Source organism: Malus sylvestris, chromosome 3 (assembly GCF_916048215.2).
Source record: "Malus sylvestris chromosome 3, drMalSylv7.2, whole genome shotgun sequence".
Classification (NCBI taxonomy): domain Eukaryota; kingdom Viridiplantae; phylum Streptophyta; class Magnoliopsida; order Rosales; family Rosaceae; genus Malus; species Malus sylvestris.
The window spans coordinates 25208114-25219382 of NC_062262.1; the positions used below are offsets into that span (position 1 = coordinate 25208114).

Sequence of the window (11269 nt, forward strand, 5' to 3'; positions counted from 1 at the left end):
TATAATACATCCGTTACATTTTCCATCAATGGATCCGTTAAACGCTGACGTGACTGCCAAATTTGTGCCACGTGGCAAATTTTTTTTTTATTCATTTACAATATTATAATAATTTACCTTATTTATTTATATATTAAAAAATAATAATAAACAAAAAAGAAAACCCATCTTCTTCCCCGATCCCTTCCCCTTTCCCGCAACCCAAACATCCCATCCCACCCCACCCCCACTTTCGCCGCAACCCTCCCTCCCCCTAAAACCTCCCTTACAACCCCCCACCCTACAACCAATTTGTCTCCTACCTCACCACCCCCACCCTCTTTCTCCCTCCCCAACCTTCATCTCCCTACTAATGCGAGAATTACCTGACACACAAATTAAACCCTCTTTTTGACAATTGTAGCAAAGTATGTAAGTAGGGATCGTTCTAAACCGGGGATTAGGAGGGCTTGCTAAAACCTCTAAACTGACTCAAAAACAAAAAGAAACAAAGTTAAAAATGTAAACAAAAGATTTTAAAACAAGAAAGTAAAAGGGGGATTTGAGTTTGGTGAAGTTGAAAGTAAAAACGAATAAACTAAAAACTTAAATAGATTTTAAACAAATTTGGGTTGAATGGATAATGGAAGGCTAGCTAAGGGGTTCTTCTCCACACATGTCTTGCTTGCATACAAAATGATTTCCAATTGCTCTTCGATAAGTTATGAATACTCAACGCCCCAAATTAACCGTGAATTGCACTAATTAACTCTCAGTTTTTCAACAAGTTATTAGATTGGATGATTGCATACGACAACCCAAAACATTCCCTACAAGTTCCCTACATGAATTGCATAATAGAGATACAAGCAAGAATCATTAAGTTCTATGAAAAACATAAGCATTGACGAGGCACTCGTTACTATGATTTGCATGAAACTTATGCCAAGAATTTACTTAACGTGATTGTGACTAGCAACCTTCACTACTTGTGAATATAAGTTCATAACGATTAGGTGAAACTCCCTTATATTCTAGCGTCAAATTCATGCATGAAAATTAAGCGTGCACTCTCAACCAACATACACAAATTAGTTTTTATACGAACGGATAAGTAAATTGAATTCACAATTCAAGAAACGCAATTGGAAGTAATCAAATCATATAGCAAGCATAAACATGGTTTTGAATCCCCCCTAGCCAAGGGGGGTTTAGTTCCTCATTATTACAAAACAAAGATAAACAAATTTAACCATTGAAAAACAAAGGGAAGAAAGCACCTAAACGTTCCAACGATCCATGTTGGATAGCAAGCGCGTCCAAGGACTTTTCTCCTTCTCCTTGCCGCCACAACAAGGTTGGAATGATGTTGAAGGGTTGGTTATTTGGAGGAATGGATGGGAAGGGGTTTAGATATGTAAGAGAGGCAAGGAAAGGCTTGGAGAATGGTTAATTTCTGGATGATTTCAATGAGGTTGCTGCATGGTATTTATAGGGAGGTGATGGACTTGTTTAAGCACAAATTTCTGGTGGAATGGGTAGGTAAGTCACGGCAAGAGTGGGAATTGTTGTTGGGGTAGGTTTTGAGTCATCCACTCACATGTCATGGTTAGCTAAGCATTGCATCATCCACTCACATATCATGGTGATTTAAGCATTGCATCATTACTCAAATTTCTGGTGGAGGTGGAAGTAAAAGTCACGGCATTGATGTGTTTTGAGTGAAGTTTTGGCCAATCCTTTTAGAAATTTATCCCTTCTTGCAACTTGTATTTGTTTCACCAGATTTTTAGCATGTTCTTAGCCTCTTTTGTCTTCAAATTCGTCCATCCATCTTGCTCATATCATATGTAATCCATTCCAAGCTCAAAACTGCTCCACAATGCACCAAAATGCACTTTCTTGCTACCTTAGCCCTTTGGACCTACAAACACACGAAAATGGCTTAAAGTACTAAAATAACTAAGAACTAATAACGTAAATACAAGAAAACTAGTTAACTAAGTCGCATAAATATGCGTCTATCAAATTCCCCCACACTTAGCTATTGCTAGTCCTCGAGCAAAATAAAACAAATAAAACATAACCTAACCTTCCAACATTTGCCTTAGGGATTTCCAATGCACATGACATGTTAAAGATTATCATTCCCACAGAATTGAGTCAATTTAACACTTAAGCACATACTTAATCATAGTCACTACTTACTAATTCACAATTAACCCATTAAAACAATGTTTTGAATGTAGTAACATGCCTTAGAGAATTCCCTCAATCCTTACAAGATACGCACTCTATTTTCACTCAGATTTTCTAACTACACACCCTATACTAGTTATATGTGAGAGAATTGATGTAGATATAAAAACGAATGCTCACATATATGTATAACAAAGAACACAATTTCTAGAGTTAATAAGCATGTTGAGATATGATCTCATGAATGGAATGCTACTACTTAGATGCGAGAACCAGTGACCATATGCTCATACCAAGTTCAATCTCCACAAATTGAAACACATAACACTCAAGATAGAAGTCAAGGGTTGTAACGGGGCTTGGGGTATTGGCTAACAAAGAAAGGATAAGGAAAACAAACGTTCTTAAAGTGATAGTAAGCAAAGTAATGAAATTTGAGACTTAGAATTTACTTAGATTGCAGAAATTAGCTTTAAAACACAAGGGGAAGATTTAAACAACTCCTTAGGGTCGAATTCATTGTTTTGGACCCCTTCTTCATCAAACAACACTTTAGAACTCTTTTTCACTTCTTTTCAACTCTTTTCGCATTCTTTTCACATTTTTCTTTTCTTTTTTCTTTCTTTTTACCCGTGCCTATGGCACAGAATTCCTTATGAAAAACACTTCCCCCACACTTGTTTTCTGCCACAAAGGAATTCAATTTGAATCATGCTTTACTACGCTTTAAGAACAAGGTTAATGGATGGTCCTAATCTAAGCTAGGTGAGGGTAATGTGGGTTACAAAGAAAAGGCTCACAAAGCTCAACGGGATTAAAACGTACAAAACATAATGACATAGGGGATTCACGGCTTTTTGGTTATGATGGTGGTCACTACACAACTTTATCTTGAATATGTGTTATGCAAATCAATGACATGCTTTGAATGAAATGGGTATGAGTTCTAGCATTTGGAACTAAATGATGAAACGCCTTCTAAGTAGTAACCAAGCAAAGAATAATGAGATCATGCAACGACTTAGAAAACAATAAATCACAGATTATTAACTCTCCAAATAAACGTTTAGGCTCAAGTCTCACAAGGTTGTAGCGTTAGTTTGAGTTCTTTCCTTCAAGCATGTTACAAAAACTGATTTTTCCTTTAAGATTGCATGTAAATTCATAAGTTATAACCACAACCAAGCATAAACAAAGAGTAAATCAAACTTTCATCCATGTTAATCACTCTCTTTAACAGCCATGAAATTACAAACCAAATCCTCATCATTGTGTTGGAAGGTACCCTAAGACACAAACAAACACACAAAAACAACTCTTTTTGGGTTTTGCAAAGCAATTTTTCAAATTTTTATGTGATTTTCGGAGTTATAAGTCAGCACACACTAAAACTCACCAAAATAGCCTAAAAACACCTAAAAACAGCAAGAAACAACATTGGGAAGTATGAGTGAGAAAACCCTACGAATTTGCATCAAAACACTTTGGTTACCCCCCCACACTTAAACCAAACATTGTCCTCAATTTTTCAAAGCATAACTAACACAAAAACACATAAACAAACAAACAAACACTAACAAACTAAATATGGCAGAAACTAATTAAACAACAAAGAGAAGGGTTTAGGAACGCAAATCTGGAATTTGAGTGCTCTCTAGGCCTTCCTTTGTCGAATGCATGGGTTGCCTCCCACGAAGCGCTCTCTTTAACGTCTTCCAGCCGGACGGTACCTCCGTTTAAGCTTGACTAGGTGCCACGGCATGGAGGGGTACATCCTCCATGACATGCTCCTTGAAATACTCATGCATTGGGTCTATGTATGGCAGTGGATAATGATGGTCCCAGATTGTGGCATTGAGCTTCCCAAGGTCAAAGTAAAAACTCCCATAATCATGGATTCGATTTGGTACCTGCACCACAGAAGGCAATAACCTATTAGTGGAAATGGGAATTGGAATTAGAGGAGGAGGCTTACCAATGCATGTAGATGAAGACTCAAAAGGGGCAGCAAAGGTGGTGCTCTCGGCCAGATTTGGTATTTTGGGTGTAATGACATGTTTTGTATGCTCCACTCCAATACCCTCTTCGATGATGCATCTAGGAACATCCTTCTTGATTGGTGCGCATGAATGTTCCTTCCCCACATGTTTAATCACATCTATTGCAAAACAAGAACGAACATCATGAGGATTCTTAACATATTCAGGAACTTTGAATTTAATCAATTCATCACCAAACTCCATTGTTAACTCTCCCTTAGCCACATCAATCTTGGTTTGGGCTGTCTTCATGAAGGGCCGCCCTAATAGTATCGGCAATGGGGTAGAATAGGGTGAATCCTCCATGTCAAGCACGTAAAAGTCCGCTGGAAAAATCAAATTGCCCACCTGCACCAACACATCTTCCAAAACACCCTTTGGATATGCATTAGAACGATCGGCTAATTGAATAATCACACCATCGTTTTTAAACTCACCTAAGTTCATAGATGCATAAATAGAGTATGGCATAACATTAATCGAAGCCCCTAAGTCTAACATGCATTGTTCAAACTTAGTCTTGCCAATAACGCACGGAATTGTAAAACTACCCGGATCTTTGCATTTAGGGGGTAATTTCCTTTGTAACATGGCAGAAACATTCTCACTTACTTGGACCACCTCTTTGTTCGAAATCCTTCTCCTTGATGTACAAAGTTCTTTTAAAAACTGAGCATACCTCGGGACTTGCTTAATTGCATCAAGGAGCGGAATATTGACTTGAACTTTCCGAAAGGTCTCTAGAATGTCCTTCTCGGCTTCTTCCTTCTTTGATTGCCTAAACCTGCCAGGAAAGGGCACATTTAGTGGAATGGAACTAGAAAAAGTCGAATTTGGACTTACCTTGGTGGTTTGGGACGGCTTAGGAGGGCTAGATGGTGGTGGCAAGGATTGTTCATCCTTGGCCGTGAGTTTTGGTCCCTGTGCTTCCTCTTGTAGCAACTTTTCATCCTCATCGTGACTTGATTTGGATGATTTTGGTTTGGCTCCAACCTGTGTACCACTTCTCAACATGATTGCATTGACGGATTCAAAGTCTCCTTTTGGTTTTGCAATGTTTGAGCTAGGCAACCTGCCTTGCTCTCGAAACTGCCCCATGAACTCGGCAATTTGCCCTACTTGTTTCTCCAACTCGTCCACCTTTTTGTCCCTATTTTGCATTCCCTGCGCCATAGAAGTTAGTAAATTAAAATTTTGATCATTATCAATAGACGAACCTGATTTTTGGGCAGGTTGTGCTTGGGGTTGAGTTGGTGCAAACGGCTTTTGATAGAAACCCAGGGGTTGTTGCCTCAATCCGCTTTGTTGTTGGCCTTGTTGGGGTTCTCGCCATTTGAAATTTGGATGATCACGCCAACCGGGATTGTAAGTATTGGAAAAGGGGTCATTCCTTGGTTGGTATTGGTTGCCAAATCCCACGGCATTGAGGGTCTCCCACCCTCCATTTTCTATCAACTGTGGGTACTTGTCCATAAGGTGGCCTTGCATGGAACACACGCCACAAGCTGCCACGTTTTGCACTTTTGGACCTTCCACTACCTGAGAAAGCAAAGTAGTAAGGTTAGCCATTTGATTTTGAAGTTCGGTTATGGCACTTACCTCATTGACTTGATGTGGTCGTGGGTTACTCCTTTGTCCAACGCCTTCGTATTGTTGAGCATTCAACGCACGGTTGGAAATTAAAGTCTTTGCTGCCGTGGGGGTCTTGTCCACCAAGGCTCCTCCCACCGAGGCATCTAGCATTTGACGTTCGATAGGTAGTAGCCCCTCGTAGAAGTATTGCAAAAGAAGTTCCTCCTTCATCTGATGCTGTGGACAAGAAGCAACAAGAGATTTAAAACGTTCATAATAAGTAGGAAAAGATTCACCTTCCTCTTGTTGAATTCCACTTATCCTTTTCCGTAGGAGGATGACTCGAGAAGTTGGGAAAAACTTCTCCAAGAAGGCCCGTTTCATGCTTTCCCATAATGTGACGGTTCCGGGCGCCAATTCGTACAACCAAACCTTCGCCTTTTCCAAGAGAGAAAAAGGGAAGGCTTTCATCTTCAAAATACTCCCATCGACATTGACGGGGGTCATGCTCGAACACACTACCTCGAATTCTTTCAAGTGTTTGTTAGGATCTTCCATGGACAACCCATGGTACTTCGGAATGTGGTGTAACAAGCTTGACTTCAATTCAAATTCTTCTGTCTTTCCTCGGGCTGTTGCGGGGTATTGGATACATAGAGGCGCGGCATTGTCCAATCCCGAGGCTGAAAGTTCTTTGATTGTTCGATTGTCCACCTCCATGTCTTTTTCTGCCTCCTCCTTTTCTTCAAATTCGGATTCAGAACTAGAACTAGGTGGATTAGGTTCTGGTACTTTCCTTTTCCTTCTCAAAGTTCGTTCAAAATTGTCGTCAAACTCCGATATATGTGCACGAACTGGTTGAGAACTACGAGTCATAAACTAGTACCTGAAATAAACAAAATCAAATAAAATTAAAACTAAAATTAAAACACACAAAAAAGAAATAAAAAGAAACAATGGGGATTTAGCAAAGTTGCTAATCCCCGGCAACGGCGCCAAAATTTGATGCGAGAATTACTTGACACACAAATTAAACCCTCTTTTTGACAATTGTAGCAAAGTATGTAAGTAGGGATCGTTCTAAACCGGGGATTAGGAGGGCTTGCTAAAACCTCTAAACTGACTCAAAAACAAAAAGAAACAAAGTTAAAAATGTAAACAAAAGATTTTAAAACAAGAAAGTAAAAGGGGGATTTGAGTTTGGTGAAGTTGAAAGTAAAAACGAATAAACTAAAAACTTAAATAGATTTTAAACAAATTTGGGTTGAATGGATAATGGAAGGCTAGCTAAGGGGTTCTTCTCCACACATGTCTTGCTTGCATACAAAATGATTTCCAATTGCTCTTCGATAAGTTATGAATACTCAACGCCCCAAATTAACCGTGAATTGCACTAATTAACTCTCAGTTTTTCAACAAGTTATTAGATTGGATGATTGCATACGACAACCCAAAACATTCCCTACAAGTTCCCTACATGAATTGCATAATAGAGATACAAGCAAGAATCATTAAGTTCTATGAAAAACATAAGCATTGACGAGGCACTCGTTACTATGATTTGCATGAAACTTATGCCAAGAATTTACTTAACGTGATTGTGACTAGCAACCTTCACTACTTGTGAATATAAGTTCATAACGATTAGGTGAAACTCCCTTATATTCTAGCGTCAAATTCATGCATGAAAATTAAGCGTGCACTCTCAACCAACATACACAAATTAGTTTTTATACGAACGGATAAGTAAATTGAATTCACAATTCAAGAAACGCAATTGGAAGTAATCAAATATTATAGCAAGCATAAACATGGTTTTGAATCCCCCCCTAGCCAAGGGGGGTTTAGTTCCTCATTATTACAAAACAAAGATAAACAAATTTAACCATTGAAAAACAAATGGAAGAAAGCACCTAAACGTTCCAACGATCCATGTTGGATAGCAAGCGCGTCCAAGGACTTTTCTCCTTCTCCTTGCCGCCACAACAAGGTTGGAATGATGTTGAAGGGTTGGTTATTTGGAGGAATGGATGGGAAGGGGTTTAGATATGTAGGAGAGGCAAGGAAAGGCTTGGAGAATGGTTAATTTCTGGATGATTTCAATGAGGTTGCTGCATGGTATTTATAGGGAGGTGATGGACTTGTTTAAGCACAAATTTCTGGTGGAATGGGTAGGTAAGTCACGGCAAGAGTGGGAATTGTTGTTGGGGTAGGTTTTGAGTCATCCACTCACATGTCATGGTTAGCTAAGCATTGCATCATCCACTCACATGTCATGGTGATTTAAGCATTGCATCATTACTCAAATTTCTGGTGGAGGTGGAAGTAAAAGTCACGGCATTGATGTGTTTTGAGTGAAGTTTTGGCCAATCCTTTTAGAAATTTATCCCTTCTTGCAACTTGTATTTGTTTCACCAGATTTTTAGCATGTTCTTAGCCTCTTTTGTCTTCAAATTCGTCCATCCATCTTGCTCATATCATATGTAATCCATTCCAAGCTCAAAACTGCTCCACAATGCACCAAAATGCACTTTCTTGCTACCTTAGCCCTTTGGACCTACAAACACACGAAAATGGCTTAAAGTACTAAAATAACTAAGAACTAATAACGTAAATGCAAGAAAACTAGTTAACTAAGTCGCATAAATATGCGTCTATCACCTACAAAGTCTGAAAATAAACACAAACACAAATCCCCAACCCACTTTACATTATATAGCAGTGTAGGCAACAATGTCACAACATCCAAAAACATACTCGCACAGGTTCAGATTTGGGTTTAGGCTTGGCCTTGGAGGACCGGGGCACGAACTGGTTAGGCAGGAAAGGGGCGTGGCTGGTCGCATCGAGGTTTTCGAGGTTCATCGTCAACTACTCTATGGTTTCTGTTTGTTCCGGTGAGCGGTGGTGGAGAGTGGAGCTATGAGAGTGGGGGTTTTTGTGCGCGGAATCGAGGGCTGTTGGAATTTGGGATGGTGTATGGCGTCGTTCTGGGGTAGGAAGAGGAACTCAATGGAGTCGGAGGAGGAGATCTTTCCAGTGAGGTAGTCGATGAGGGGCTTGCAATCGGGGAAAGTGACAGAGGGGGAAAAGTTGAGGTTTTGCTGGTGAAGGGAAATGATGAAGGTCGGGGAGGAGAGGAAGAATGTGGGGAGGGGTTGCAGGGGGAAGATGGGTTCTGGGTTGGTTTGTTTGTTTTTTTTTAATTAATTATTTTTAAATGAATAAAACTTTTTTTGCCACGTAGCACAAATTTTTTTTTACCACGTGGCACAAATGTGGCAGCCACGTTAACTCTTAACGATCAATGGATGGAAAATGTAACAGATGTATTATATTGAAATAAAATAGTACTTGAGGTATGAAATTGAAATGTTTTAAAAATGTTGTAAGAAATTGAAATCGTCCTCAAACCTAAGGTGGTAAAGTGTAATTTACCCAAAAAGTTGAGAGGGATAGGAGAAAGATAGGGGAAGAGGGAAGATGAAGTGGGTGGAGGAGGAAGGGAAAGAAAGAATGAGGGCTATAAAAAGGTGGGAGTCAGGCTGCCGCCGACCCCAAGTCGGAGTAAGGGGCGATGCTAGGAGGTTTCAGATCTTGTTTTTTATGTCAAGGACTAGGAGAGAAACAATCTCCCCTAAAATCCTTTGTTCCTCTCATTTGTACTTTGGTTTTTATTTTCTGCTTATTTATCTTTTTTTTTATTCTAGTTAAATATAAAACTATTGATTCATTCTATATCATCCTATTTCAATTTGGATTGAAATAACACTCCATCCAGTTCCTATTGTCGTGTGCCCAAAAGCCAGCCCGCCCGCCCGCCCAGTTTATGAGCCCTTTATGATTCCCTCACCTAATCTCATGAGAAGCAGGCCTAGCCTTAACCTATCCATAGATAGCCAGCCCTCACCAGGCTGCTAGAATTGCTAAATGCTCCGCCACCAAGTAAGCTCTCTCAATCCCGAAGACGACATATGTGGAAGTGGCTAAAGAAGTCAGAGGAAGACAGTTGTTGGGTAATTGTATGTGCGAGGGTACATTATAGGTATTCTGAGAATTGGCAACATTGACAAAAAATGGAAGAAAAAGGGGGTAGGAATAAACTTTTTTTAAGTGTAGCTATACTAAAGTAAGTAATCGGCCTAGATTTAGAATGTAAGGTATAACTATGAAAAGAGGAAGAAGTCGAGCTACAAGAAAAATTCCTGCTGCTACTATGTATAACAGTCGAAATGGGGGTAGACCCTTCCATGGGATCAGGTAACCATACATGAAGGGGAAATTGGGCATTTATAAAATAATAAAAATCTCAAAATATTTAATTCTAAGAAGAAATGGGCAGATAGGCTATTTCTTCGGATATGTACTCATTAATTTCATATCTTTTATTTATGGGAATTGGTTCTATGACACCACTATTTTTACACAACTTTTAACACACTTTTTTTTTTAGGGAAGACTTTGTAATATATTTCAATGAACCAAAACACTTTACATTTTAGGACTTCCCTTCAAGATCATGTCTAACAAAAATCACCCAAATTTGAAACTATATGACCGTTGGATTAAAACTTCAGCACTCTTTGTAGAACCATATTTGTACATTTTCTTCACTACAAAACAAATGTCATAATGATTTTGGATTTGTCAAAGTTTTTGCAAGGATGATCTATGAATGGTGGTCTAAAAGATAGACTTTTGGATCGTTAAAATACATTATGGAGTGAGCCTTAACAAAACGTGTATCAAAAGTTGTGTAAAAAAAGTGATGTCATGGATCAGCCCTTCTTATTTAAAGGTTTATCTTTTATGCAATTTTAGGATTAAATCTAAAATTTAAGTTTCTCCTTTTTCCTGCTTCTAATTCATCTCTCAATTTTTTCTTCTACCTCCATCATAGGTTAACTACGTTTTTATATCTATCAATATATATACTAGTATGGATTTATAAATGTATAGGAGATGAAATTTATTTGAACTATTCTCATGAATGATAGGTGATGGAACCAAATTCGAACACCTCCATAGGAAGTGGAGATGCACAAAACCGAGTAACCTATAAAAGAACAAACAACCATGAGCTAGCCAAGGATTAGGGGCGATGCCGCTCAAAGACTATTTGATAGTCAATTTAGTAAGTAACGTGTGATTGAAACAGTGAGCTAGAGAATAAGTATGCGATTATTGCATTACCAGAAATGAATCCTTTAATGTTTATTCAAGAATGAGACTTTTAGGATATTAGAGTCCGTATTACACTGAGAGAATGCCAGAGGATATTTAGGAGTAGATATTGCATCATCTTAGGAGTGTGATCACTTCCAAGGCATGCCAATCCTTTGATTATAAGGACTCCAAGATTATGGGAAACCTGCTGATTCCTCATTGTATTATGTTTCTGTATCTTGCGAAACAAGCATGATCAATCTCAGCGAAGCTGCCGAACTTCGCCCACTGATTCCGGAATAAGATGATGGTGG

General features: G+C 38.9%; 1 long non-coding RNA gene across 1 annotated transcript; it reads right to left on the reverse strand.

Moving 5' to 3' along the window:
* Positions 1-1124: 1124 nt before the first annotated feature.
* Positions 1125-7901, reverse strand: LOC126614455 (uncharacterized). The gene is made up of 2 exons (XR_007620393.1): positions 7703-7901; positions 1125-1259 (listed from the first exon to the last, which is right to left on the reverse strand). It is a non-coding gene; the product is annotated as an uncharacterized LOC126614455 (long non-coding RNA).
* Positions 7902-11269: the final 3368 nt, after the last annotated feature.